General features: G+C 51.1%; 1 protein-coding gene across 1 annotated transcript in view; it reads left to right on the top strand.

Moving 5' to 3' along the window:
* Positions 1 to 201: 201 nt before the first annotated feature.
* Chst3 (carbohydrate sulfotransferase 3) overlaps positions 202 to 27,723 on the top strand; it is a 35,533-nt gene continuing 8,011 nt past the window's right edge. The window contains exon 1 of the mRNA XM_075980186.1: positions 202 to 624. The gene's annotated coding sequence lies outside the window, so the exon portion shown is untranslated. The remainder of the gene's footprint in view (positions 625 to 27,723) is intronic.

A 27,723-nucleotide genomic window follows, 5' to 3' on the forward strand; every position in this document is an offset into this window, starting at 1 on the left:
CCAAGCAGCCTCTCCCTGAACTCCCTTCCCTGGGGCTCAGAGCTCCACCTAGCCTCGTCCTCAAGTAGAGGGATAGGAGCAGTCCGGGCTAGTCCCCGGGGACGCGGCCACAACTGGAACAAAGGCCCGCAGAGGGGTCGTGGAGCGCGAGGCTCCCGGGGGGTGAGGGGGGGGGAGACTACTGCCCTTCCTCTCGGCTCCTCCCTCCTCCCTGCGTCCTCCGCCTCCTCCATCCTCTCTTAGAGGCCGGGTGGGCGGCCACGCCAACTTCGCTGAACGTCCCCAAGTTGCCGGGTACGCGTGTGGAGTGAGGCGGGGAGCGAAGCGAAGGGGCGCGGGACTCCCGGAGCCTTGGCTGCGGATCAGGAGCCCGCCGCCGACCGCTAGCGGGATCGGAGTAGTGGGCAGAGCGGATCGCTCGCCCGCTAGGACACCGCCCGCCTGGCGCCGCTTCCCGCGCAGAGAGGGGACCGGCCCGGCCGCGCCTCCCTCCGCATACTCACCGGGGACGCAGAGTGGGTGCTCTTAGGAGCGCGGCCCCAGCTTGGGGCGGATGCTGCCCGCGCTGGACGCTGGCCTTCGGAGAATCTGATCCGCCCGCCGGGAGGAGGAGGCTCGGCCGGGGTAAGTGGGGCGCCCGCATCCCGGCACCGCCTCCTGGGCCCCAGCCTGGAGCCGACCGCATCCCAGAGCTCGCGCCAAACTTTAGGAGAAGGGGACTCGCGCGGAGGGCGGGAGGGGAGTTCCCTGAGCGGGGAAAGCCCCCCTGCTTCTAGATTCCCATCTGCCTGGTACTCACACCGGGTCACAGCACAAGCCACAGGCGAGGATCTCAGCACTTTCACCCCAACCACCCTGTACACTCCGAAATGCACGCTCCTGCGAGCGCAGGGTTGGGGACTTTTAAACCAGGCTGGGTTCTTTTCTCCCCAAAGTTCCTTCCACCGTGAAAGGGAGCCCTCCTCCCCAAACGCCACAGCAGGAGACTACTAACTCCCCGGGCTTTGGAAAGTTGTGATTGGGACCCACTGAGGCCCCGGAACGGGGAGGGAAGAAGCAGACACCGCTGTCTCCGGGGCTAGCAGGGGCGGACTCGGAGTGGAAATTCGGTGTCTGTGTGTGCACAGCCCTTCCGGAGCCGAGGTGGGGAGACCAGAGACAGTGATTCAGAAACTTTTAAAGAGTTCTTCTGGAATGGGGTCTTTGGGCTGTGAGGAAAAGGCTGTGTGCTGGCGCTGTGCCTGGCTGACATCTGCGTGGTGGCCGTGACAGGGCCTTGCAAGGAAGCAGAGACCCTTCCACACCCCCCACCCCCACCCCCAGCGGATGTGCTTCCTCGAAGGGACTTCCAGGGGCGGGGTGGGGGTCCCAGCTATGGGCTATATATGTAGGACCATGAATTAAACTGAGACTCAAAAGTCTGGGTGAAACCTGGCCTGTTGGGAAGATAATCGGTCCTCACACCAGGATACATAGTGTCCTGTGGTTTCCCAAGGATCTTCTTGGGCCTAGTGCAGTGCAGGGCACAGTCTTAGTCAGTGCCTGCCAGACGAGTGATGGCACCGGTAATGAATGCATTGTGGATTTGGTGTGAGTGGAGCCCAGTTAGCCTTAGAGGAATTGCTCTTCTAGAGAGGAAAAGGCCTGACTGGCTGTGGGAAGCCCTACATGGGCTCCTTGGGGAAGTGACCCAGTGTCCCACTGTGCCTCATAGTTACCTCTCCCTGCCCAGAAGGAGAGGAAGATTCCATTTCAGGGTCCGGCTAAGTGGGGTGGAATGGGATGCCTTTGGCAGGGACAGGGGACTCTGGGGAGACAGTATGAGTAGATTCCTTTAGTCCTCCCATGCCTTCACCACAAGGGCAGGTAAGTTAGCCCCAAAGGGGGCTAGTGGGCACAAGCTGGGATGGAGTCCCTGGGACATGTGGAATTTGGGTCATCAACCCCTGCTAGCTCCTGCTGGCCTGGCTGGAGAAAGGTCTGGTAGAAGCTGTGTCTTCCAGCAGGGCCTTGACTTGGTGGTGATGAGGGGTGATCACTGTCTATCCCTGTACTGGGTATCCAAGTCGGTTCTTCTGTGACAGCTGGTGTGAGGTCCCCAGAGGGCCAGAAACATTTTTTTTTCCTGGAACTGGTACTGCCAGAAGTTGGGACTGACGGTCCACAAAGATGTGGGGATGGGTGGTCTTGGCCAGTCACTGGGAAGACATGCGTCAGTTCCCACTCCTGTTCCTGAACAATATTGACTAGCAGCAGTGTACGCTCCAGGGCCCTAAATGCCAGGATTAGCAAGGTGTGTGGGTCGTGCCAGGCCTGTGGTCCCAGAGGAAAAAGAAGGGAGGTTGTGCTTGGCTACCCCAATTCCAGTTAGAATACAGTAGCTGGTCCCCTCTCCTCCCTCTTTGCCCCCTTTGTCATGCCTTCTGGAGCCCCACAGACACTGTCCCCTTAAGTTATTCCTCTCCTCTAGAATTTCCATTTCATCTCCTTTTTTACAGATGGAAACTAAGCCTCAGAAAAATTAGATATCTTTCAAAGTCACACAGCTAGTAAGAGACCAAGCCAGGATTTGAACCTGGAGAGTCTGTTTTCAGAATTGTGCTCGCTTCACCATGCCAGCCTGTCTGTATAGGTCTCCATAGAAACAAGGAAGAAACACCGGTGACATTTCCTGACCTGGTTCTGTGGACTCTGACTATCTATCTTTTTCCAGTCTCTGTGGAGCCATGGAAACCAAAGGCTGGGTGGTACCCAGCTCCTGGATCCTTCGATGTGGCTCAGGAGTCAGGAAGCTGGAGGTTTGGGTGTGAGTGCAGGGGCATGATACGGTAACCCCATGAAAGACAATTTGCTACTCAACTGAGCAGCTGCTACTCAATAGAGACAAAAACCGTCCCTTACGATTGTCCCTTGGCTGAAATGTCAGTCATCTGCCTTCTTAAGCCGGTCACTATACTCCTTCCCCTTTGCCCCTTGACAGCATAAACTATTATCCTCACCCCACCATTTCCCTGGTGAACGTAAGGGGTCACGATCCCAGCTGTCGTTCCCACCATACCCCGTGCTCTGCAGAGCTGGAGTCTTCAGACTGCCAGAAGGGAAGGTGGGGGCAGAGCCAGGTAGCTAGGGAAGGTGACAGCAATGCCTCACCCTGTCCCCAGCTATGCTTGTGTGCACAGGGCCCACAGAGTATTCGCTGTCTGATCTCATTGGACACAAGGGGACATGAGGACCAAGAACGGATGCCTAAACTCAGGAACCGGGGACTTGTTGCCACACTGCCTCAGGCCCTCCCTGCAGATGCCTAGGCTGGGCATCTGGGGTTTGGGACTATCTAATGTCATGTTCCTCCAACTTCTGAGGGTTAGGATCACTCCTTCATGGGCAGGATTCTTGTCTACTCAGAGCCTCTGATATGACTCATGATATGAGAAAAGTAGGTACCCTTAAAAGGATGCAAGAGGCTTTGGATGAACACAGCTCAGCTGACATCTGCCCCATCCCCATCTAACACTCTCCCTGGGTGAGGTCCAAGAACAGTGAAGTTCTGCTTGCAGGACACCAGGAGCCTTCCGCCCCACCTTGGCAGAACAGACAGACATGCTGGGTGGAGAGAGGATGTCTGGGAATGGAGACCATCCCACAGAGATGGGTCCGCTAGACTTTGTACCTTCAGCCCCGTGTCGGTGCCTGACACGTGAGGGAGCTGGGAGCTGGGAATGTTTTCAAGTGATGGGTGAAGCTGGGAAGGACCGTGGGCATCTCACCTGCAAGAGATGGCTCAGAGAGGTAGAGCAGCCTCCAGCCTCAGGAAGTCGTGCGGCAACAGCACTTAAACCGATTTTAATCACCGATTTTATCGTCCTTTCTTCTCGGAGACCTGAGGAGAGGATAAGAAACCGCCTGTTCTGCTCCAAATCTGTAGATTCCACAGCTGGGTGTGTGCAGTGGGGAACAGGGTGTGGGTCTCTGCAGGCTCAGGCACCTTCTGTCTCCATTGTCCCAACTCTAGCTGCTTGTTCCTGGTCCCCAGCCAGTGCGGAGGGAGGAGCTGGCCAGGGGATATCCTCAATCAGTTTCTAGCATTGGCCTGGTTCTTCCTGAGTGCTGCTAGCTTCTCACAAAGATGACTGTGTGCTGGAGCAGTGAGGGCTTCTCTAAACTCTGGGCCATTCATCATCGGGGTCCAAGAGGGCTCTGTGGGAAGTCTGGAGGAAGTGTGGAAAACCAACAAACCAATTTCCCCACTCAGCCGCCGCTGGTGGCCACAAGTAAACAGGCACCTCTGGGGCCAGCCTGGACTGTTGGAAGGTTACGCCTGCCCCTCCCTGCCCTGCCATACCTACCCCCTTGACTTCTGGAAGCTTTAAAAGCCAGGGAGCACATCTTGGCCAGGCCTGTCCTGTGCTGCTGGACTAGACGCTGGTGGCTGGGATCAGGCAGAACTTGAGTGAGAAAGGATAGCCTGGGGCTGCAGCTCAATTCTATCCGGGTGAGTACGCTGTCTGTAGGAAGACTGGTACCTCCTTGGCGGGTGGAGAACGGCGGCTTTGGGGCATCTTTCACATTTGCTCCAGGGTGGGTGGACCAAAGTTATTCTCGGGTCACATCTCTCCAAGGTGGGGCCCACTTGTGAAAAGACCGTGAGAGGCCATGTACTCACTTCCTTTGTATATGTCCTGGATTGACCATACTGTCCCAGAATTGGGTCTGCTGGGGGTGGGCGGGTGGTGAGGGGTCACCCATGTCCTCACAGAGTGCAAGCCCTAAATGAACCTTCTGTGTCTTTGAGATGGGTCTCTGGCCCTCTGAGGGCAGCTGCAACTTATTAATAAACTGAAAGTTCATACACCCGCAGAAATGGAAGTGGGCTCTAGGTGAGGGCAGCTTCCTAGTGCTCAGGATCTTCAACTCAGGACCAAAAAGGGTCCCAGAGCCTTCTCATGTGTGGCAGTGTGAGCTTAGTCTATAAACCCAACACTTCCGGAGTCTGGGAGAGGGGCATTGCCTGAGGATGCTCAGTATGGCCGCCACCAGACTGCTGGAGAAGGGAGTCAGGGGGTGTGTTCCATATTCTGTAGACTTTTCCTCCTTTTGTGTTGGGAGTAGAACCCAGAGCCTTACAGGCCTGCTGGGCAAGCTCTACCCAGTGATCTCCTCCAGACTCATCCTGCAGAGTTGGCGGGGAGAAAGGGCTGGTAGGCCCCCAAACCAAGTATAGTATGTTCACACTGGGCAAAAATTCATGCACACATGCATGCACACTCAGGCTTGCCCCCACATACAAAATATTAGGTAAATACAAAACACATAGATATTCTCCATAAATATTTGTAGGCACAAATGTCTACAAACCCAGACCCACAAACTCAGTGCCATGTTCACTGAAAAGGCAAGCTATGTGATATTTAAGAACACTTTGGGCTAGCTATCAAACCCTTTCAGGGCCTTTCTTTCTTGGTCTATAAGACAGAACTAGGGGGCTGGAGAGATGGCTCAGAGGTTAAGAGCACTGGCTGCTCTCCCAAAGGTCCTGAGTTCAGTTCCCAGCAACCACATGGTGGCTCACAACTCTTTTTTTTTCTTTTTTAGCATTTATTTATTTATTGATTTTCGAGACAGGGTTTCTCCATGGCTTTTGGTTCCTGTCCTGGAACTAGCTCTTGTAGACCAGGCTGGTCTCGAACTCACAGAGATCCGCCTGCCTCTGCCTCCTGAGTGCTGGGATTAAAGGCGTGCGCCACCACTGCCCGGCTGGCTCACAACTCTTTATAATGAGATCTGGTGCCCTCTTCTGGTTTGCAGGCATACATAAAGGCAGAATACTGTATATATAATAAATAAATAAATCTTAAAAAAAAAAGAAGGGACTGGGAACAGTGTGGCTGACTGTTGTGAGTCCCAGTATATATGAAGGTTAGAAATGGACACAGTGAATGCTAGATGTGTGTTGTTACTGGCATTCTCCTGGCACACCCTAGCCAACTGTTTATAGAGCTGAGGGTGTAGGTCATCTCAGGGATACCCACATGTCAGTGAACGGATCAATATGCTCTACTGGATGACCCCTGAGGTTCCAGGATGGGCGCACCTCCTTGCGCTAGACGCTCAACTAGAATTTATTAGGAAGACTACCTTGTCTTCTCATGGGCAGCTCAAACAATGCAGGAGTGAACTCCTCCAAGAGTTAGCGGAATTCCTTCAGCGGCAGTTTAAAAATGGGGTTGCATGGAGTTTCCAGTTTAGCAAGGGAAGTCTGCAAGACCAGAGCAGGTGGGACTGCAGACCCTGTTCCCACTGATCTGATCTACGTAGGGGACTTCTGAGCACAGTTCTGGGTCATAAGAAGGCTCACAGTTGGATATAGTGGGACATGTCTGTAATCCCAGCACTCTGGAGGAAAACACAGGAGAAACCCTGGAGATAGAGATAGATCGATGGATAGACGGATAGATAGATAGATAGATAGATAGATAGATAGATACATACATACATACATACATACATACATACATACACACACACATAAAGAGAGAGAGAGAGATCATAGGTCCACAGTTTAGATGTTGCCAGAGCTTCCGCAGGATGGTGGGCTTTTGCTATGTACCTAGTGTTCATACAGGCCACAACCAGATGCCTGTACCAGCTCCACTCTACCTGTGAGCTGCCCCCCCCATACACTCTCCTCCCTGCTTCCCTGTCTCCCTTCCTCTCCAGCTGCCTCACCATCTGCAGGATCCTGGAAAGTGCTAGTAGGCCTGAGCCAAAGCAGTGTTAGCTGAGGAAACATTTTGCAAATAAATGCTCCGCGCCCCCGCAGCTGCGACTGCGCTAATTTTCAGGAAAGAATTTCACAGCTCAAAGCACAGCTCCACGGGCTGGCTGGGCTGGCTGTGGTCTTCAGCTCCCCTCTGGAGACAGCCGGAGGCCTGAGTGCTAAGGGCAGATGCCCAAGTCTGAAGAAACTCCGAGAAGCCATGTGTCCGAAGAGCAAGATCATTTCCTCAGAGAATGAATGGACCTCCTCTGGCCCGTTTGCAAACGCTAACTCCCTGTGTGGCTAATTCCTTTTGCACCTTGCTTTGATGTCGGAGGGCAGGGTCCACAGGAACTGGAAGCTGCAACAGTTGGTACGTCCACACCATACCAGATCCTTCTCATAGGCCCTCACTGGCTTCCCACTGAGCTGGTCACTGACACCACCGCGGTCTTCAGGCTGTGCCATCCATGTCCATGGCTGGCAAGCTGGCAGATCTTTACCCTACCATGACATCATTGATGTTTATTTGTCCTGATGTGGCTGTATCCAGAGGAAGGAGCTGGAATGTGCCTAAGGCTCCATCAAAGGAACTGACTCCAGGGGGGTGGTGTCACATGTCACTGACTCCCTGAGTCTGACCCGGCATCCACTGGATGACCCCATTGTAGATCAAACAGCATCTATATCAGGCCTAGCATCTGCACCGGGAGGAGAGGACAGGCCAAGGCCTCCGTGTACCCAGGGTCTTTCCAATAACGCAGAGTCCTGGGTGGCTTCCAAACTTGTGATCTGTGGAACATTCCTGCTTCTGTCTGTACTTGATCTCCTGTCTAGAGTTCCAAACTCCCCTCATTTCCTGGGCACACAGTCTTTTTGGCTGTTCAGGACACCCCATTCCAACTCTCCTTCCCCTTGGCATGCATACCACTCTCTCATGGGAGCCTGGCTGGGTAGCCCCCAGCACAGAGCCTGCGAGTCCGCGCTGTCCCACAGCATGGGTGGCTGTTAGTTTTGTGGCCAGTGGTCTCAGTTGGTTAGTGACTCTGATGGCAGGATGCCTTATTCGTCTGTGTCCCCTTGCTTGTTTTGAAACAGTCTCACTGTGAAGCCCTAGCCAGGCTAGAAGCCTTCTATTGTAGACCAACCTGGCCTTTGACATATGGCTATCCTCCTGCCTCTGCCTTCTAAGCGCTGAGGTTATAGGTATGCGCTTCCCTGCCTGGGTGTGCATTTTTGAAAGCAGTAGAAAGTAAACAACTGAATTTGTATCTCAGCTGCCCTTAGATGTCATAATTGGCACAACATACTTTGTTGTATACCACATACTTGACGCCCCCACAAAGCCCTGTTCAACCTATCAAGACTGGAAGCAGTGTCCCCTTTCTTAGACGAGCCAACCCCAGCGCAGAGAGAGGCAGAGTAACCTGCCTGAGGACTCAGAGACAGTCCTGACTCCCTGGGTTTATCTGTGTAGGTCTCTCCTCACAGTGGAGGTTGGAGAGGCTGACTGAGGAGCCTGAGGCTGTGCCCAGGACCAGGGTATAGAGGCTATAGCTGTGAGTCCCCAAAGTAGGGAGGGTGGAAGGTGACAAGGGAGAGAAGCCAGGACAACTCAGAGGGCAGGATGGCCTGCAGACCACGGAATAAAGCTCGCTATTCATAGCCCAGGACGAGCCATTGAGTCATTGGGTGGAAAACCTGACATCACTGTGTCGCTCTGTCTGCTGCCCACCTGTCTGCCTGCCCTTCCTGGGTCCCGGAGACCTCAGTGCCCGTAGTCCTATGGGGGGGGTCCACCCCCAGCTGTCAGGGCCACAACCTGCCTTGCATTCCCCTTATTCGACTCTGTCTCCCACATCCCCACCTTTCCTCCTGTGCTGTGAGGCGTTTAGGCCAGCATCGTAGTACCTAACTTCTGTGTTGAATTTTTAGTCTCTTTTCCTCGAGGAAAGTGCTTGGTCTCCTATTAGAGTTGATGCTTGATTGTTTGCTTTTTTGGAGACACCAGGCTGGCCTCAAACACTCTATAGCCAAAAATGGCCTTGGATTTCTCACTCCATCTCCCAAATGCTGGGATTACAAGTATGGATCGTCATACCTGGGTTTCTGGGTTGCTGGGTATTGAACCCAGGACCTTGTGCACGCCACTTGTATCTCCCTACCTACTGAAGTACACCTGCAGCCTAGGAGTTGGTGTTCAGAAAGTGAAGCTGGTGGGGCTTGTGCCCACCTAAGCTGTGCCCCAGATGGGAGCGAGAAGCTGATAATCAAGCCCCTGTTTCCAAGGATGCAGCTGAGTGGCTGAGAGACCTTTGTTTGAGCATCTTTGGCCAACTGCTCTATGTGCCTCAACCTAGCAGCATTTTACGGATGCCAACAATGAGACCCAGGGCAGCTCCCATGTCTGGATGGGTCACTGTACTCTTTCCTAGAGACTGTGGACCCAGGCAGGAGGTGGCACAGAGCAGTGGCTTCTCTGGTTATGGGAACTCTGTGGATTTGAGAGTTGGGCGACAGGATTGCTTAAACCATTGCTGATCCTCCTCTCCATGCGTCAGAGGGGCTCCTGTCCAGGGTTTGGTGGGTCAGACCTAGAAAAAGAATGTGAGTCAGGCTGGGGCGGGGTGCCAGCTTCCTCTGCCCAGGCGGTGGGTGCAGGATGCCAGGCTGCCACAGCTGTTGCTGCAACTCAAAGCTCTGTTCCTGTTGCCCTCAGCCAGAAGCTAGGTGAAGGGGTCTGTGCCAGCTCCATACAGAATGGCACCGTAACACCCTCCAACCACCTTGCAGGGGAGACCCTGTTAGCCTGGTTTCCCTACTAAGAACACCGAGGCAGGGAGACATTTCTGGCTGAGCTCCCACAGCTGGAAGGAGGAGGGAGAAGGAGACTTAAGTCCCCTTTCTGTATACACAAGGACAGAGGGTCATTTTCTTCCTGGAGGCAGGGACCAACAGGACCCCCTGACAAAGGGCAGTGATGGGCTATTTGGTCCTCTCTCCCAATACCTGATTCTTTTGTCGCTGATATGTGTGTGTGAGTCCAGAGAGCACCGATTAGGATTCCCAGTGAACTCAAGCAGAAGTACGGGAATAGAGGTGGAGACGGAGATGGTTTATTAAAAAAGAGGAGGTACTGGATGGTGACACTGTAGGCCTTTAATCTCAGCACTCAGAAGGCAGAGGTAGGACCATGTCTGAGTTTGAGGCCAGCCTGGGCTACAGAGAGAGTTCCAAGACAGCCAGCGCTACACAGTGAAACCCTGTCTTAAAAAACAAATAGGAAGAGAGAGAGAGAGAGAGAGAGAGAGAGAGAGAGGAAGTGGGCCAGAGAGCTGGGAAAGTTTAGAAGCTCAGCGTATTGGGCCCCAAGGGCTCTGACCCTTGGCTTGTAAGGGCCAAACTGTGGGTGCCCAGTTAGCAACGATCACAGATGTCGTAAGAATGACAGAGTGGGACTCTGCAGCACCCCCATGCTAACTCTGCTCCCAATTATTTTTTTCCAGGTTGTACCTCAGTTTACCTAATAAAACAAGAAGCCCAAGGGAGTAGAATTTGAGTTGCCTTCAAAGTAGATAGGTAGACGGGGCTGGGGACTTGGGCCTGCATAACATGTGTAGGACCCTAAGTTTGATCCCAACATGACCAAAAACTAAAATAAAATTGGAAAACTGAAAACAGAACAAAACCCTGATATTATTGGTCACCCGTGCAGACTGTCCTGAATGCCCCAGCCAGGCACAGGAATGGGAAGTCACCTTGTGACCTTTTCAGCATCGTACCAGGGACAACTGTTCCTTGTCATGAAATTTAAAAGAGCAAACAATGAAATGAAAAGCTACAAGGGGGATGGGCACGCCTCCCTAGAGTAAAACCTTCCTGTTTCACAAGCCTTTCTTAGTTTTTAAATGAGCCCAGGCTAGCCTCAAAAACCTTGAAGCCAAAGATGACCTTGAACTCTTGACCCTCCTGCAGCCACCACCAAAGTGCTGAGGGTCACAGGCCTCTCCCACCATGCCCAGCTCTCTGAAAAGCCATGTAAATAGGCCCTGAATTTATGAGGAGATAGAGCAGAATGAACACCAGCAAGAAATATGAGGGGGCATGGAAACTGGCCCCTCCCCATATTTAATAAGAGCTCCAGAAATTCCAGAGTGATGACTGAGCAGAGCCAGAGAGGAGGGGAGACTCAGGCTTGGGTGGTTTTACCACCTCTAATTCCAAGGGGACTAGTGGCAGGAGAGGGTGGCTCCAAGAGAGGCTCCTGACAGCCCAATTCTTGGTGAGGTTGGGAAGGGGGGCATTTCCCAGAAACCCCTAAAGAAGAATTACTGGAATTGCACCAATTGCACAGAGCTGGAGTTGAGGTACAGTGACCTGGCCACTGAAGAGGTTGGGACACCACAAAAGTCTTTGGGCATGCAGATCTCTGGGTGAGCATGCAGTGGTCCCGTGCTACATTCTGGGTAGTTATAGTCAGGCCCTTTGTGAAGGCAATTTGTACCCAAGCCCTTCTGTGGAGAAATGGAGTCAGGGCCAGATTAGCAGGCTGGCCTGGGTGGAGAAGGGATCTGCCCCAGGTATCTGTGGGAACCCCGAAAGCTACAAAGTGCTTCAGGATGGCGTTTAATGGCTCAGAGGGCAAAAATTCATGTAGTCTAAACCTGACAACCTGAGTTGGATCCTTGGACCCATAGCTGCAGGAGAGAACCAACTTCCAAAAGTTTTCCTGATTTACAAACACACACACACACACACACACACACACACACACACACACACACACGCACATGTGTAAATAAAACAAAAATTAAAATGCTATAGGAAAATGGCAACTCATCCCCACAAGGCAAATGAGAGCCTTTCTCTTGCGCCTGAGAAAGGTACATTCAAACATAGGTGTCCTGTTGCATCCAGGAGAGGGAAACATAAAAATTAACATGAAGAATTCAGTTAGCAAAAAGTCTGGGAGCCCCACCCTACCAAGGCTACCTGCAAAGGCAATGTTTAGGAAAAGCAGACAGTCTGCGCACGTGGGGTAAGGTCGATTGACATGGACATTGCCGCCTACAACAGACAAAAAAGGAAGGCGTCCACAGAATAAGACCTTGGCACCCTTCAAGCTCAGCCGTGGGCTTCTAACCTAGAGGAGCAGGCTTCCCAGTGGGGTGGCCTGGTTCTCTGCTAGGTCACTCTGGCTACGGATGACCTCATCCCCCACAGCTTTCCTGGTAGTGCCTGGGTAACCAGGCGGTTGTCCTCTCTTGACATTTAAAAGGGTACTGTTCTAGGAACCCCACTCGGCCATCATCAGTCCTCAGGGCCTTGGCCAGAGTTTTGCCCCCCCCCTCTTTTGATGTTTAAGTTTGCTTTATTGTGTGTGATAAAAATAACAGGCAAAAAGTCATTTCTATATTTGAACAGTTCTACAAATTGCTACTCGGAGAAATGAAAACAAACAGGTATCCATCCACAAAGGCAGGAAAGGAAACAAATGGGGAGATTTTAAGGAACTGTTTCTCTTCACCTCCACAGGCGGAAAGCTGGTCTGCCTCTCAGTCAGCAAGTGCCTCTTGCCTGGGCTCTTGAGTTTGGGGAATGGGTCTTCAAAAATTCCTCAAGTTGTTTCATCTTTGTAGCTCTTTGGACATGTTCTTCTTTATGGCAAGCTGCCAGGTGCAAGATAATAAATATTTCTCATTCGACTCTTCACACAGGGTCGTCCATAGATGGTGATTTCAGCTACGTTCCCAGGGTAGACAATGTCCACTCTCAGCAAAGCCTGGCTTAACCACTCTATTTCTGTTGCCCCCTCCCCCTTTTTTTTGCATGTGGCTGAAGCTTCGGAGTTCTGAGGTGAGCTCCCTCAAGTTTAAGGGGCAGTCTATGGGGTGGGGAAGGCACCACGGAGCCTTTAGAGGTGGCCTGTGGGGGGTGGACACTGTCCAGTGGGGCCAAATCAAGAGCATTCAAGGCACAGGGAAGTGATGTCTGGGTCCTCCCCAGACTGTCCCCCTCCTCTGTGTCTGATCTTGGGGGTGGAGTGTCTAGGAGGAATCCAACAACATACTAGACACATTTTGTCTCCCTGCTTCCTTCTTTGCTTCTGCCTTTACTTATTACATGTACGGTCTGTGCGGCGTCACCTCTAAGAGTGAAAATGACTAGCACAGAGGACACGGAGATAAACATGTCAGGGAGGAATGTCCAGCCAGAGCCAGGGGACCTTACCCTTCACAGTCTGGCCTTGATTCTAAGCTAGGTGACCTTGGCCATATCACTTAACTTCTCTGGACCAACATTGTGGGAGGGGTCCAGCCGTCTATCCACACACTGTGACAATTCGTCAGTGCAAAAGGATTGAAGGTAACAGTGGGTGTGGGGGGGACTTCCTGCTAGTCCCTGGGGTATTGACTAAGACTGTGGAACTAGATAGGGGATGGATCTGAAGATGTGTAGGGCTTGGGCTCAGCTTTAAGGGGTGCACCCACCCTGGCTTAATAGCTGCCTGCTCGCCTTTGGGGACAGCTTCCCTTCGTCTGCACCTCTTTACAAAGGTTTTAAGAGAGGCTATTTTATTCGTTTTATCATGATTGCAGATACCTAGCCCATAGTTCAAGAGCAATAGATAGAAACCAGTATAATGTACCACCCCTCGTCCAGCCACCCACATGGCTGATGAACCATTCGGTCCAGCACCAGCAACCTGCTCAACGGCAGGAAGTGGAGGACAGAAAGGTTTCCCTGCATGAGGAAAAGTATGTTTGTTTGTTTTTCGAGACAGGGTTTCTCTGTAGCTTTGGAGCCTCTCCTGGAACTAGCTCTTGTAGACCAGGTTGGCCTCGAACTCACAGAGATCCACCTGCCTCTGCCTCCCGAGTGCTGGGATTAAAGGCGTGTGCCACCACTGTCCAGCACTTTTGAGGTTTTTTAACTTAACCCTCAGCACAGACACGCATAACTGAAACGGACGTTTTAGGGACCCTGTGTGCATCCTTACAACACAGGAGGCACTCTGGTGTCTTCTGTTTTATACAATATTGTTCTGTGGAGGAAGGAGAAAAAGGAGGACACAGGCTTGCCTGACTTGTTAAATAGATTGAGCATCCTTCAGCTTGAGAAATGACCCTAGCAGGAGAGAACAGGAAACAGTATCTTGATTGTTAGTGTATTTCGGACCCGCCTCCGACCCATGGGAGCAGCCCGCCAGATTCCACCTCCAGAATTCTGCTGGTGACCCTGGCCCGGCCCAGAGATTTGCACACCACAGAGTGTGGCACTGGGGTGACACTGTGACCACAGCCTGGCAGCCTCTTTGAGACGGTTTTGTTCTGTAGCTCAGGGTGGCTTGGAACTTACTCTACATGTCTAACCTAGGCTGGTCTCCCATCTTGGGCTTGCAATCGTATGCCACCGCATCCAGCTCTCTCCTGGACTGCTTTGAGCCAGCAGTCTCCCTTGGGTTTGCTTTACGGAGCAGCTAAGAATGGACATTGGTTAGCACAAGAGGGAAAGATGATCTCAGACTGTCCAGGTGGCCCCTGGTGGCAGCCTGACCTGTTATCATTGAGCATCTTGAACAATGACTACCTAAAATCTAGCTTATGCATGCCATTTCTGCAGAGTGCAGAACGTTGAAATCTTCAAGCAAAGGGTACTTGTGCCCAGCCCTGGCTGAGTGACCGGCCTCTTGAATCCCCAACCCACAGAACATAAAGCCCCCACCCCAGCCTTCTGAAAGCCCTTCCAGAGGCTGTGAAAGGCGCTATTTACTCAGTGACTTCACATTTGTGTTTTTCTAGGGGTAGATGGTAGGTCAGGCGTGACTACCCAGTGGGGAGCTGCTCCCTCTGTCTCCACTGGGGTCTGCTGGGGTTCACTGGCCATCCCCGGGCTTTCCAGTGTTCTCTGGAAAACCTCCCTGGCACTGAAGCCTGTCTGCTTCCGAAACAGGGTTGTGGAACTCTCGGCCCAAGGCTGATTGTCCCGAGTGGGGTCCCCTGAGCCCCTCCCTAGCCTCATTCCCTAAGCTAGCAGCCAGCTCAGCTGGGAGCAGCTCCGCTTGGAGGGGAGCGTTAAGTGGGCACAGAGCCTCCTCTGTTCCAGTAACAATGGCCCCTTGATGGCTAGATCGGGTCCCCTCACTCCTATTGGACTTCAGGGAGGAGAAAGGATACCAGCCCTGCCCCCACCCCCAGGCAGTCAATGCTGGGTGTGAGGTTAACTCGGAGGCCTCAGCCTCTGTCCACCCACAGGATCTCTTTCTTCTTCCTTCTCTAGGCTCTGACCCCTCTCATCTAAACCAGGGACGCTCTCGAGGGGGGCCCAGGAATGGTTCAGTTCATCAGTTCATCAGATTCCAGCCTCCTGGGCCCTGGGGTTTGGTGCTAAATAGGTGTGGGATAATGGGCATCGCTGCCCTCTGGATTTGGAGCTTTTACAGTGAGCCTACTCTGTTAGCCCGCAGGCTTCAGGGAACTAATGCCACCCCTTCCTCGCTGTGGATCTTCAGGACACTGGCAGTATTAGGCTTTGGCATCTAAAGGATTGTCATACTCAGCTGGGATTAAACACCCCCGGGCCTCCTAACTGACACCGTGCTAAGCATATCACCGCAGTACCCCTGCTTAAAGAGGCAGGGGCTTGTGGAAGGCAGCTATGAATTCTCAGCACCACACAGTTTTGTTCATATTCGAACCTCTGTGGATGTGTTACCTTCCATGGTCGAAGGGGTTTTGTAGATGTCGTTTAAGGATCTGGGGATGGCAAAGAGCCCTGGATTAGCTGGACGACCCCACATAGAACCACAAGGGTCCTTATAAAAGGGAGGCAGAGGGAGACTTAGCTGCAGAAGATATCACTAGGCATCACACCCAGGTTTTTGCGTCTGCTAAGCAAGGGCTCTGGGGATGCCGCTCGTGTCCAGCCGAAGGGCTGGTTTTACTGAGTCCTACACCTACACTCTTAGGACTCAGTCCTAGCTAACACAGGGAACGCAGGCCTATTCTTTCTAAGTCCTGTGTTTGGTCAGCCAGAGACCCAGCCCTAAGGCAGACACCATGGTGCTTCCTTATAATCCCAGCACTGGGGAGGCTGAGTCAGGAAGATTTCTGGGAGTTCAGATCTGGACTTAATAGTCAGACTCTCAGTCAAAAGAAGGAAGAAATGGAAGGAGGGACAGATTAGCAATTCCTGTCAGTGTGGTCTTGTAGCAGCTGGCAGCTTCTGCCACCTCCCAGTTTTCCTGGGATAGTGAGGTTCGATGTTCTCAGATATCAGCTCTTGGTCTTTACTAACCCCAGGTTAGAATCATCTAAGGATCTTTTGGCAGTCACGATGCCCAAGCTGTGCCCAGACCAATATAGTCATAATCTTAGGAGGTGGGACTTGGCCATCAGGAGTTTGTTAAGCTCCCTAGGTGATTCGTATATGCTTTCAGGATTGAAACCCAGTGCCCCAGAGCAGGCTCTACACATTCACAAATGCCTCTTCTCCTCCACCTGTGCAGACATCACCAATCAATCACAGTTCCCTTCTCTCAGTGGGATGTACCTGTTCAAATTCAGCACAACAGGAAACCTATTCTAGCCAGTCAGCCTCAGTGAGGAGTTGAAATTAACTTGCCCTCCTAGCTGAGAAGTTTAAAACTGTCTGACAAGAGCCATATGTGTGTCCAGCAGTATCTGAACCAAAATAATGACAAAAATAATAACATTGAACCCTTGACGAGAAATCATAACTGCTACAGTTATGTAAAGATTGTTTGGGCCGATTAGGAATAGCCAGAGTGAGTCAGCTAGTGTCCCTCTCCTGCAGTAAATTGCTGCCCAGCTGGGAAAAATACACCAAGGAATGCAGACTAATGGTGCCATAGGACAGACAGGCTCCGGCTGACGTCTGTCTAGACTAGCAATAACAACCAACTGGATACAGGTTCCTTTATGTTGAGAGCCTCATACACACTTTGCTGATTTCCAGGGCAACCCTGTTATTGGTTTCTTCTCTCTGACCAAAGCAGTCTAAGGAAGCAGGGAGGTTGTCTGTGTTCACAGTTCCGGGGGCAGTCTGTCCTAGCAGGGAAGGCAGGAGAGCGGTGGTCACTGCAGTCTTATGGCATCTACAGTCAAGAAGCAGAAAGTGGGGGCTGGAGAGATGGCTCAGTGGTAAAGGGCACTGACTGCTCTTTCAGAGGACCCAGGTTCGATTCCCAGCACCCACATGGCAGCTCACAATTGTCTGAAAATGCAGTTCCACGAGATCTGACACCTTCACACCAACGAACATAATAAAGTTAAATAAATCATTAAAAATAAAGAAGCAGAAAGTGAAGAATCTTTGTGCTTATCTCGCTTTCCCCTTTGGTTTTTTTAGACAAGTGTTGTATAATGAGCGGCGGGCTACATTCTTGGCACCCGGCTGCCCACATGGCTAGCTTATGCCCCGAAATAATTACACGGAAACTGTATTCTTTTAAACACTGTCTGGCCCATTAGTTCCAGTTTCTTATTGGCTAGCTCTTACATATCGATCTAACCCATTTCTAATAATCTGTGTAGCCCACGAGGTGGCTTACCAGGAAAGATCTTAACCTGCGTCTGTCTGGAGTGGGAGAATCATGGCGACTCCTTGACTCAGCTTCTTTCTCCCAGCATTCTGTTCTGTTTACTCCGCCTACCTAATTTTATGTCCTATTAAAGGGCCAAGGCAGTCTCTTTATTTAACCAATGAAATTAACACAAAACAGAAGACTCTCCCCCATCAGACAAGGTCTCACTAAATAGCCCTGGCTGTCTTGGAACTCATGATGCAGACCAGGCTGGCCTCAGATTTGCAGAGATCCTTCAGCCTCTGCCTCCTCCTGAGTGAGTGCTGGGATTAAAGTCATGTGCCACCATGCCCAGGTCACTGTTCCTCTTTTTAATTCAGTCAGGATTCCCACAGAATGGTGCTGCCAGCATCTAGGGTAGAACTTTCCATCTCAATGAAGCCTAATCTGGAAAATCCTCGACAGGCACTGTGATTCCATATCCCAATCAAAGTTGACCATCAGAGCAGTTACCTCAAAATCCTGTAACAGGGCTGTCTCTATGAAGGTGAAGAACAGAAAAAGAAGAGCTGTGTCTTCCCGGAAGGCCAGCCCTTGCCCCTCTCCCTCTACGAGGCTCCGAGCATGCACACCTCCGATACAATCACTGCACAGTCGCATATCTAGTTGAAAGGTTGCTAATGAGGGGCACCATGAAAAGCTCTGGGAGCAACCAGCAAGCAGGGCATTAGAGAGGGTATTGATAAGCATTAAGGTATCAGTGACCCTTTCAGAGTTACAACCTGTTTCCTGTCACGTGTATCCTTAGCGTCACCCATATGGGTGTGGCTGTAATTTCATTCCTAGACTAGGAATTTCTGGGCCAGTGAATATCTTAGTCTGTTGGGGCAGCTAGCATGGTGTCATTGCTTAGGGGACTTAAAAGTAACAGCAAGTTGTCAAACTTGGTTGTAGAGGTTGGAAAATTTAAAATCAAAGTGCCAGCTTATCCAGCAACTAATAAAGGGCTCATTCTCTATGTCCAAGAGAAACCTTCATGCCATGTCCTCACACGGCAGAAGGGGTGACTAAGTTTCTTCACACCTCTTTTACAAGGACACTAATTTTATGCACAAGGACGCTGCCTTCTTGACCTAGCCACTCTTGAAGGTGTCATCTCTAACACTAGCACACCAGGAATTCAACTTTAAGAATTCTGGAGGGGCACTGACATTTAAGCTACACCAAAGAGTACGTATATTCTGAACTGTGGCATTCAAGTGAGACACTGTCTCAAGAAATAATAGGGGCTGGGGATATAGCTGAGCTGATGGAGTGCTCACCTAGCTTGCATGGAGCCCTGGATTCAATACTCAGTGTGGTGGTTTGAATGAAAATGGACCCCATAGATTCATATATTTGGATGCCTTGCCTGTAGTTGGTGGAATTATTTGGGAAGGATCAGGAGGTGTGGCCTTGTTGGAAGAAGCGTGCCATTCCCAGTTAGACTCTCCCTCTCTTCCTCAACTTCCAGATAAAATGTGAGCTCTCAACTATTGCTCCACACCATACCTGCTTGCCTGCTGCCTTGCTTCCTGCCCTGATGTTTATAGACTCACCTTCTGAAATTAAAAGGAAGCTCCTAAATTAAATACTTTCTAAGTATTTAATTTCTAAGCTACCTTGGTCACAGTATCTCTTTATGATAACAAAAAAAGTACTTGAGGTGCTGTGGTAGTTTGAATGAAAATGGCCCCATAGGCTCTTAGGCACTGGTACTATTAGGAGGTGTGGCCTCGTTGGAGGAGGTGTGGCTTTGTTGGAGGAGGTGTGGCATTGTTGGAGGAGGTGTGTCACTAGGACTTTGAGGTCTCAGAAGCTCAAGCCTGGCTAGTGTGTTGCCATCAGATTCCTGTTGCCTTCAGATCCAGATGTAGAACTCTCAGGTACCTCTCCAGCACCATGTCTGCCCGGACGCTACCATGCTTTCCGCCATGATGATAATGGACTAAATCTCTGAACTGAAAGCCAACTTCAATGGAATGGTTTCCCTTATAAGAGTTGCCATAGTCATGGTATCCCTTTGAAGCAATAGACACTAATGAAGACAAATATCCAACACAACAAACTAGTAAAATTAGGTATGGTGCCTCACAGCGGGAATCCTAGCACTTAAGAGGTGAGGGCAAGAGGATCAGAAGTTCAAGGTCATCCTTGGCAGTATTTCTAGTTTTAAGCCAAACTGTAATACTTTTATGAGACCCTGGTTCACAACAACAACGACAATAATGATGATGATGTTAGGCTGGAGGTAGTTTAGTGCTACAGTCTAGCAAGGGCAAGGCCCTTGGTTCTGTCCTCACTTTCAATAATAATAATAATCTACCATAATAATAATGTAAATTATGTTGTTTTGGCCAAACAGTCCTTCCAAAAGGACACCCTCATCAGTATTATAGGATAATCCTTTGTATTAGCCAGGAAAGGGACAGGGTCTGCTGCTGAAACAGTCAGACCCCAAATCTGAATACCTTGACACAGCAAAAGCACATTTGGCTCTCCCACAGCAGCGTGGATCCAACTGCTTCCATCTTGAACTAAGCCCACCCACACATATGGCCAGCCATTCAGCACAGCCTCTGGGGAATGTGTGGAATTGTTTTAAGGACCAGGCCTTGAAGTGGTCTACATCACTTTCGCCCACATCCCACAGACCAGAGCCAGCCATGTGGTCTTCACTTCACTTCCAGCAAGGCAGGGCCATAGGGAGTGGCACACGGGACTGGGTGAATGCCATAGCTGTGTGGGTAGGGTCTCTGGAACTTCACACACACGGAACACCCCAGTATGTCTTGTTCTTTGCAGGCTATGTGAAGAAATGGCATCGAGTGTTGTGATGGCTATTCCTGGTTGTTCACTTGACAGCATCTGGAATTAACTAAAACCCAAGCATACACCTGTGAGGGACTTACCATAATTAAATCATTTGAAGTGGGAAGACACACTTTTAACCTGGATATTATGAGGTAGGAAGAGCCATCTTTAACCTGGGCCACACCTTCTGGTGCCAGCCTATGTAAAGGGCACGGAAAAAAGGAACTCTTTGCCCGCCTTTTCTCCCTGACAAGTTTATTTCTTCACTGGCATTAGAGCCTGCTTCTTTGGGATTTCAGTGTGTACTGAAGACCAGCTGAGACACCCAGCCTCATGGACTAAACAACTACAGGATTCTTGGGCCTTCAGTTGGTAGGCAGCCATTGCTGCACTAGCTGGACCATAGCCTGTAAGCCACTTTCACATAAATCCCATATATGGGATATATATATGTGTGTGTGTGTGTGTTCTGTTCCTCTATAGAACCCTGACTGATACAAGTGTGCCTCCAATTTACTCTCCCATGCTTTCTCTAGCAGCTGCACACCAAAGTTCCCTGCTATAATATCCAAAGCAGATTGTGTTCGTGATCAAGACACACCCCAGTGGCTTTACCCCCAAATTTCTCCAAACCCAAAAATCCATTTGTGGGAAAGCCTCAAGACTTTTAAAAAATGTTGGCTGTTATTCATAAAAGCATATAAAGGCATGTGAGTAGCGACGTAAAATTAGCCGTGTCAAGATCTTTGCCAGCTGTGTGCGGCCTGGCTTGGCAACCGTCTTCCCTGCCGTTCTGAGGCGTTGTCTCTCTCCACCCCCTCTCTCCTTCAGGGAAACACATATCAAGTGAGGGCTGGAGGTGGATAGGGATAAGGAGAGGGATAACGTGAGCCTCTTGTCCACTGGTGTTCTGTCCCAGCTTTTGCAGACTTCAAGGCTTTGACCTTGAGGTTCATGGGGCCTATGATCTTAAGAGCTTGACGCTGAGCCTGCAGGGTGTATGTTCTTGCAGGGAAGGCTGGCATGCAGGAGCAAGAGACAGTTGGAATTTGGTATGCTGTCGTGGCATGGTGTCCTACAGAAGGATGCTAAAGGATGGGAAAGTTTTCTTTGCTAACCAGAGGGAATTACCTGTAGCTGGGAGGGCAAAGGAGCTCTGCCTTCCAGCTCTCCTTTAGTGGACTGGCTCTGCACCCAGAAGATAGCAAGCGAAAGCAAGAAGCCCAAAGCAACCACAGCATCACCTCCCTCTCTCTCTCTCTCTCTCTCTCTCTCTCTCTCTCTCTCTCTCTCTCTCTCTCTCTCTCTTTCTCTCCTCCCCTCTCTGTCTCAGCTCATGATATTTGCTTTAAGATAGGATTTCACCATGTAGCTGGCCTTAAATTCACAGAAATCCTCCTGCCTCAGTCTCTTGGATGCTGGGGTGACAGATGACATTCACTATGACTCTTTAAAAAATAAAATAAAATAAAAATCAACCAACCAAACAAAACAAACAGACTGCAACTGTGACCACCGGGAGACCCTCGGGTCTCTCTGTTTCAGTGACCTAATGTGAGCATCTTCATTGAGCTTTATGCCAATACCAAAATCAAGCCTTCTTTTTTTTTTTTTTTTAAATAGCATCCCATGTAGCCCAGGGCTGGCATTCAGTTCGCTATGCAGAGGAGGGTGACTTTCCATTTCTAAGCCTCCTGCCTCACCTCCCAAGTTCTGAAAATGGCAGCTGTGTCCCACCATACCCGGCTGTAGGAGGTGCCAGGGATAGAACCCGGGGCTTCACGTACACTAGGCCCTCTGCCAACTGGGCTACATCCCCAGGCCCAAATCAGGCATCTTACCGGTGCCCAACACTCTGTTCACATAGGGAGAAAAGACAAGTACCAAAGCAGGAACTGACGTTCCACACACCACGCAAGTTCATTCACTGATTCCACAGATGGTTAATGAGCCCTGCCACAACCAAGAGCTGTGATTACTGTAGTGGGCATTAGAAGCCACGATCACCATCCGAGGAAAGAACGGGCACCCTCCCAGATTCCTTTGTCCTTCTTACCCCTTTGCCCACATATTTACTTAGAATATTAATAATACATAGCATAACATAAAACTCACCACTTCTAGGGGCAGAAGAGATGGCTCAGTCGTTAAGCACTGTCTGCTCTTGTAGAGGACCTGGATTCAATTCTTACTACACACGCAGCAACTCACAACCCTCTGCAGCTCCTGTTCCAGGGAACATGACACTCTCTCCTGACCTCTGCAGGTACTAGGCATGCACCCGATACACATACATACGTGCGAACAAAACACTCATACACATACACAGAATAAAATAGATAAAACTTTTTAAAACAAGCAACCACTGCTTTAAATGCCCAGTTTCCCAGCATTAAGTGCAGCCCCACCATGGCCAGCATCCGTCCCCAGAACCCCTGTTATCTCTCCGACTGATGCTCTGCACACAGTCAAGTGATCCTTCGGCCTCTGCCTCCTGGGTAGCAAGAACGACAGATGGCATTCCTGCACTTAGCATCCGTCTTGTTTATGTAGTTGTGTTTTTTATGAAGTCTCCTATATCAAAGGCCAAATTCATTATGTAGCCTGAAGATAATCTTGAACTTTCGATCCTCCTGCCTCCGCCTTCTGAGGGCTCAAGGATCACATGTGTGCCGCAATGCCCAGTTGTATGGGGTGCTATGTCTGGAACCCAGGGCTTCATGCATGTTAGACAAGTCCTCTACCAAGTGAGCTACAGCCCCAGCCCGATCCCTGCCTTTCTCATACTGCCCGTAGGATGATCCTGCATGCCTTTTTTGAAGCTCGAAAGTTTTTCCAAGTGAGGCAAGCATGCGACTGTCAAAATACTAACACCATAGAAAGGCAAGAGAATTGTCAACGGTGCTTCTGTAGCTGCCTCGGCGTTTTGAGCCCCATGGGTGGCAGTTGATTCCCTCTGGTGGAACGTTTCATTGCTTTGCCTGGCTGGTGTCCAGGGTTCATTTCTAACGGAGCAGACTGCTCCCCAGACTGTCTGCTGTGTGATTGAAGGCAGCCTGGGTACCAGTCACCGTGCCGCATTGGCTAGCTAGCTGCAGGTTGCTAGGCCTGGCGGGGTGGGGCAAGGGACTGCTCTCCAGGCCTTGCGCTTCAAGCCACTGCGACTGTCGGGTGATTCCCGTGTCCATGCATGGGCATGAAGTGTGGAGGGGTGCCTTGGGCTGATTTTTGCCAGGGTTACCTCATCGCTCTATCAGGCTAGCCCTTAGCTCTCTAGATCCCCATGACTCAGGCCCATAGTCCTTATAAGGCCATGGGCACCTTTGCCTTTGACTAGTTCTGCTCTTCTGTCTTGGCTGCAGTTGGACACACATATAAGAAATAACAGATGGACTCATTCTGTTTGTCTTTTTACATTGGTTTACTTGTGTGTGTTGGGGGTGCACTTGACCTCCTGGTCATTTTACCTCCTGCACTTCCCAAGTGCTGTGGTTATAAGCATGCCCTGTGCCTGGGGAAATGTGTTCATTATAGAGAAGGCAGCTGGAGCCCTGGGATGCTAGGCTGTTGCGGTTCCGGGATGCTGGAACCCTGGATGAGATACGGGATGCTGGGATCCTGAGATTAACCAGATGTGCCCTCCCATCCTCGCTTTCATTCCTTCTCTTCCTCCTTCACATACGTCACCACCAGCATCCTCTGGGCATACACTGTTCTGTCAGAACTAAAGTCATGACCTGGGGTAGGGTAGGGAGGGGCGTGACCTTCCCAGGCCATCTCTAGATGCTTCCATGTGAAATAGGGTCTAGCCCGGACAGGTCAGTGCATGGACAAACCCAGCTCATCAGAAACAGGTAACTTCTTTTCTCCATCCTGATTGACCAATGGCTTGTAAGAGTTCCAAGACCCAGCCCTTGTCTCTACTCTCTAAGGATTCGGGGACCGCTCACTGTCCGACTGGGCCACTAAGTGGGGTCAGCCTTCTGTCCTCCACAAGTGGACTCAAGACTTTCCCACTTATGGGAAATGCTTCTTGTGGTCAGTCCTTCCTTTCTGCCTGTGGAGCTCCCTTCCTTCTCCTGGGGAAGGCTGTGCGTCCAGGCATTGAACAGCTGAGGCTGTCTCTGCCGTGCTCTAGGTCCCAGAGAGAGGGGAGGGGAATCTTGGCACCTGATGCGGTGTCTGGCAAGGCACAGGCCCTTATCACAGCTTCGTTCTCAGTCTCCTGACGACTGGGACCCCTCCAAAAGGATGGAGGCAGGGCTGGCTGGACTGCAATCCGTCAGGGTCTCAGTGGAAGAGCCTGGCTGGAAGCCATCCATGTAGGGAACCAGTTCTCCAGTGAGGTGTTTGCCAAGTCATGGGAGAGGCCGGAGCAGAAAGACCCCTGAGGAGAGTGGGGGAGCTGGTGCCCTGCTTGGCAATGCTTGCCCACCCAGCTGCCCCCCTCGCTTTCTGACCCAGCAGTTGCCATGGGGGCTTTGGGGCTTTCCCATCCTCCCCCTCACGAGCACACAGCTGTTAGAGGCTTGAGATAAAGGCTCCCAGGAGATGAGAATTCAAGAATGAACGGTGACGTTTTGCCCTTGGTCCGCCTACCCACATCCTAGCACACGCCCACCGCAGATGTCCAGTCTGTTCTCTCCCACATGCTTCACTCACGCGTGGAACTAGCGAGCTTTCTCCTTTCCCTCAGAACTGCCTATCAACACAGAATGCCTGAGCATCTTACGCCGGGCTAAGCACGGTTGGAAGGGCATCCATCCATCTCTTCACTCCTGTCCCCCACTTAGCGACTTCCGCTGGGGTGACACTGGGCTGCTGACTACCCTTCAGAAAAAATAATTTCAGGACAAGTCTATGTGGGACAGAACTAGGTTTATTACGGAGAGGTGAGAAACCCCGTGAGTGCACACATGAAATCTAAGCATGGACAGTCAGGTTCAGTGTTGTTCCAGCAACGAGTGTGACTTCGTGGCTTTATACTATGCCAAGAGATGTGGTTTTCTTTTCTTCTTTTCCTTCCTTTTTCTTTTTTTCCCCTCCACATTCTTCCTCCTCCTCTTCCTTCTTGTGGTTTTTCGAGCCTTGGTTATCCTGGAACTAGCTCTGTAATCAGTCTGGCCTTGAACTCAGAGAGCCACTTGCCTTTGCCTCCCAAGTTCTGGATTTAAAGGCCTGTACCACCATGCCTGGAGGTTTTATTCATTTTGTTTGTTTGTTCGTTTTTTATTTTAAGGAATTTTCTTTTGTAAATGAAATGGAATTGTAAGGCGTTCCTGCGGTGCACTGCTCGGATCTGTGGTGGGCGGGAGTGCGGATAAGGTCACAGAAGCCTTCAGCCCTGTGTTTTTAAACAAACGTGACACGTTTGTTGTTTAAAACTTCTCTTTTGAGATATCTTAGAAAAACGAGTCCTGAACGTGTTACAATTTTTACTGATTTTGTCAGTTGTGCGAAGGATAAGAAACCTAAACTTGATTCCCGTGGGGGAGGGGCTTCTTCCACTTTCTACACCGCCTAGGCTTTCCCAGGTGGCGAGAAGCGGGAAGGGTTGGGGCTGCATGGTGTCCACAGAGGCTGGGAGTGAGATGTGGCTCCCATCCTCAAGGCCTTGGAGGACTTGTGTTCTGCTCTGGAGGGTTTTCAGCATCTAGAGACACCCGAGTACTGGGCTGGGTGTCTTAGACACGCAGCACTTCTCGGTTGTGCCCGCCCACCCAGATGAGTTCAGGTGCTCATAGGCGCCCCCTTGTGTTAGAGGAGGGAAGAGTTTGGGAGAGGAATGTGTACAAGGAACGAACTGGTTGACAAGCTTTTTTTTTTTTTTTGGTCATGGTCCAGAAGAAAGGAGTGAGATGCTGAAATGGGGGCTGCTATTGCTTAAGGAGAGACTGAAGAGTGAAGGAAGAGTGTACCCAGGCCATCCCAGAGGACGCTTCAACGGAGAATGGCCAGAGGGCAGGAGAGGAATAGAGATAGGCTGGAGGGGGGCAGTGAAGCCCCCAGGATGAAATGCAGCTAGGGTCCCTCTCTCTGGAGGTGACAGAGGAGCCTCCCAGGGTGTTATTTAAGGGGAAAAGAACATCGAAGAAGGAGACGCAAAGGCCAGGGGAAGGTATGAGGCAGGAGGATGATACTCTTGAGAACTGTGTGGCTGATTGGCATGGGGGTGAATGGGGATGGGTCCCAGCTGATACCCACTGCCATCTCCCAGACGGGAAGCCTGGGTGCTGCTCCTTCAGGTGACTCCCAACATTGCTAGGGTCCGGCATACAATGGCCCTCACCGAATGGACGTTGCTATGGAGGAACTCAGCACTCCGTCCTCTCTTAATGTCTCTGTTCGTGCCCAGCAGGCAGAGAGCTGTCCATGTGGGTAGAAGGTACTGTCCCATCATCAGCTGTGCCCAGGCTGAGCTGGGCTGAGCGTGGGATCCTGGCATCTTCCACCACTGTCCATTACACGCTGGAGGGATGGCTTGTAAGGGCGCTTTGCCAAGGAGATTTGAGAGATGAGCGCTATGGAGTAGGAGATGCTGGAGGAAGCAACCCAGACTTACAGCCACATAAGGGACACAGGACCCCAATGTGCTTCTCTGCCCCAGAAGGGAGGGAGCATAAAATTTTATCCATGTTACCACCCTGCAGGGCAAGCTCTGCCTGAGCCTTTGCTGAGTGAGTCCCTATCTGGGCCCCCTCCCTCCCCTTCAGGACCCTGTGAACTTCTGGCTTTGGGGTCCTCTCACCTAGCCCCCCAAACCTACATCCTTCCCACTCCTGGCCAGCTACCTGGCCCTTGGGCTTTCAGTGCTACACAGGGGTGGCTGAAGGACTGCCACTCCGTTCACTTCTGCTCACCTGTGCCTTTCCTCTTCCTGGCAGCACCCGGAAGCTCCCCGGAACGCTGCACTGCCGTGAGGGTGGAAAAGTTGGGCCAGCAACTCCAAAATAGAAAAAGCCCCTGCAAACAGGGGAGAGATGGGCCAGAAGCTTGCCCTCAGAGAACCCCAATCCCCAAACCTGACTGTTTCTGCTTGAGCCTGGGATCGAACCTGAGACTCTAGCATGCTAAGCGCTTGGTCCCTGGGCTTCATTCCTTCTCTTTTTAGTTTTTGTTTTTGAGATGCAGTCTTACTAAGTTGCCAGGACCGGCCTTGAACTTGCAATCCTCTCGCCTCCACCAGTTGAGTAGCTAGGATTGCAGATTTATGGCCATCAGGTTCAGTCAACCCGCAAATCTTGCCAAAGGTTCTAGACTCCCGAGTGAGAAGATAGCTGGGTCGTGCCCCTGGTCCATCTACTTTATAATGAGTGCTTACTGTAAGTGCTCTGCCACTGAGCCACAAGCCTCAGCTCCTTTGGGCCTCTTTGTGCAACCCAGAGACTCTTGAAAACACAAGATCTACAAGCTAGCCCAGCCCAGCATACCGTGTTTTTTTTGTAACTAAAGGTAACCTGGAACTTTTGATCCCCCTGCCTCCAGCTCCTGGATGCTGAGATTACAGGTATGGGTCACCACCTTCTGCTTTTATGCATTGTTGGGACTCGAAAACCCAGGCCTTTGT

This window comes from Microtus pennsylvanicus, chromosome 7 (assembly GCF_037038515.1).
Source record: "Microtus pennsylvanicus isolate mMicPen1 chromosome 7, mMicPen1.hap1, whole genome shotgun sequence".
In the NCBI taxonomy this organism is placed as follows: Eukaryota; Metazoa; Chordata; class Mammalia; order Rodentia; family Cricetidae; genus Microtus; species Microtus pennsylvanicus.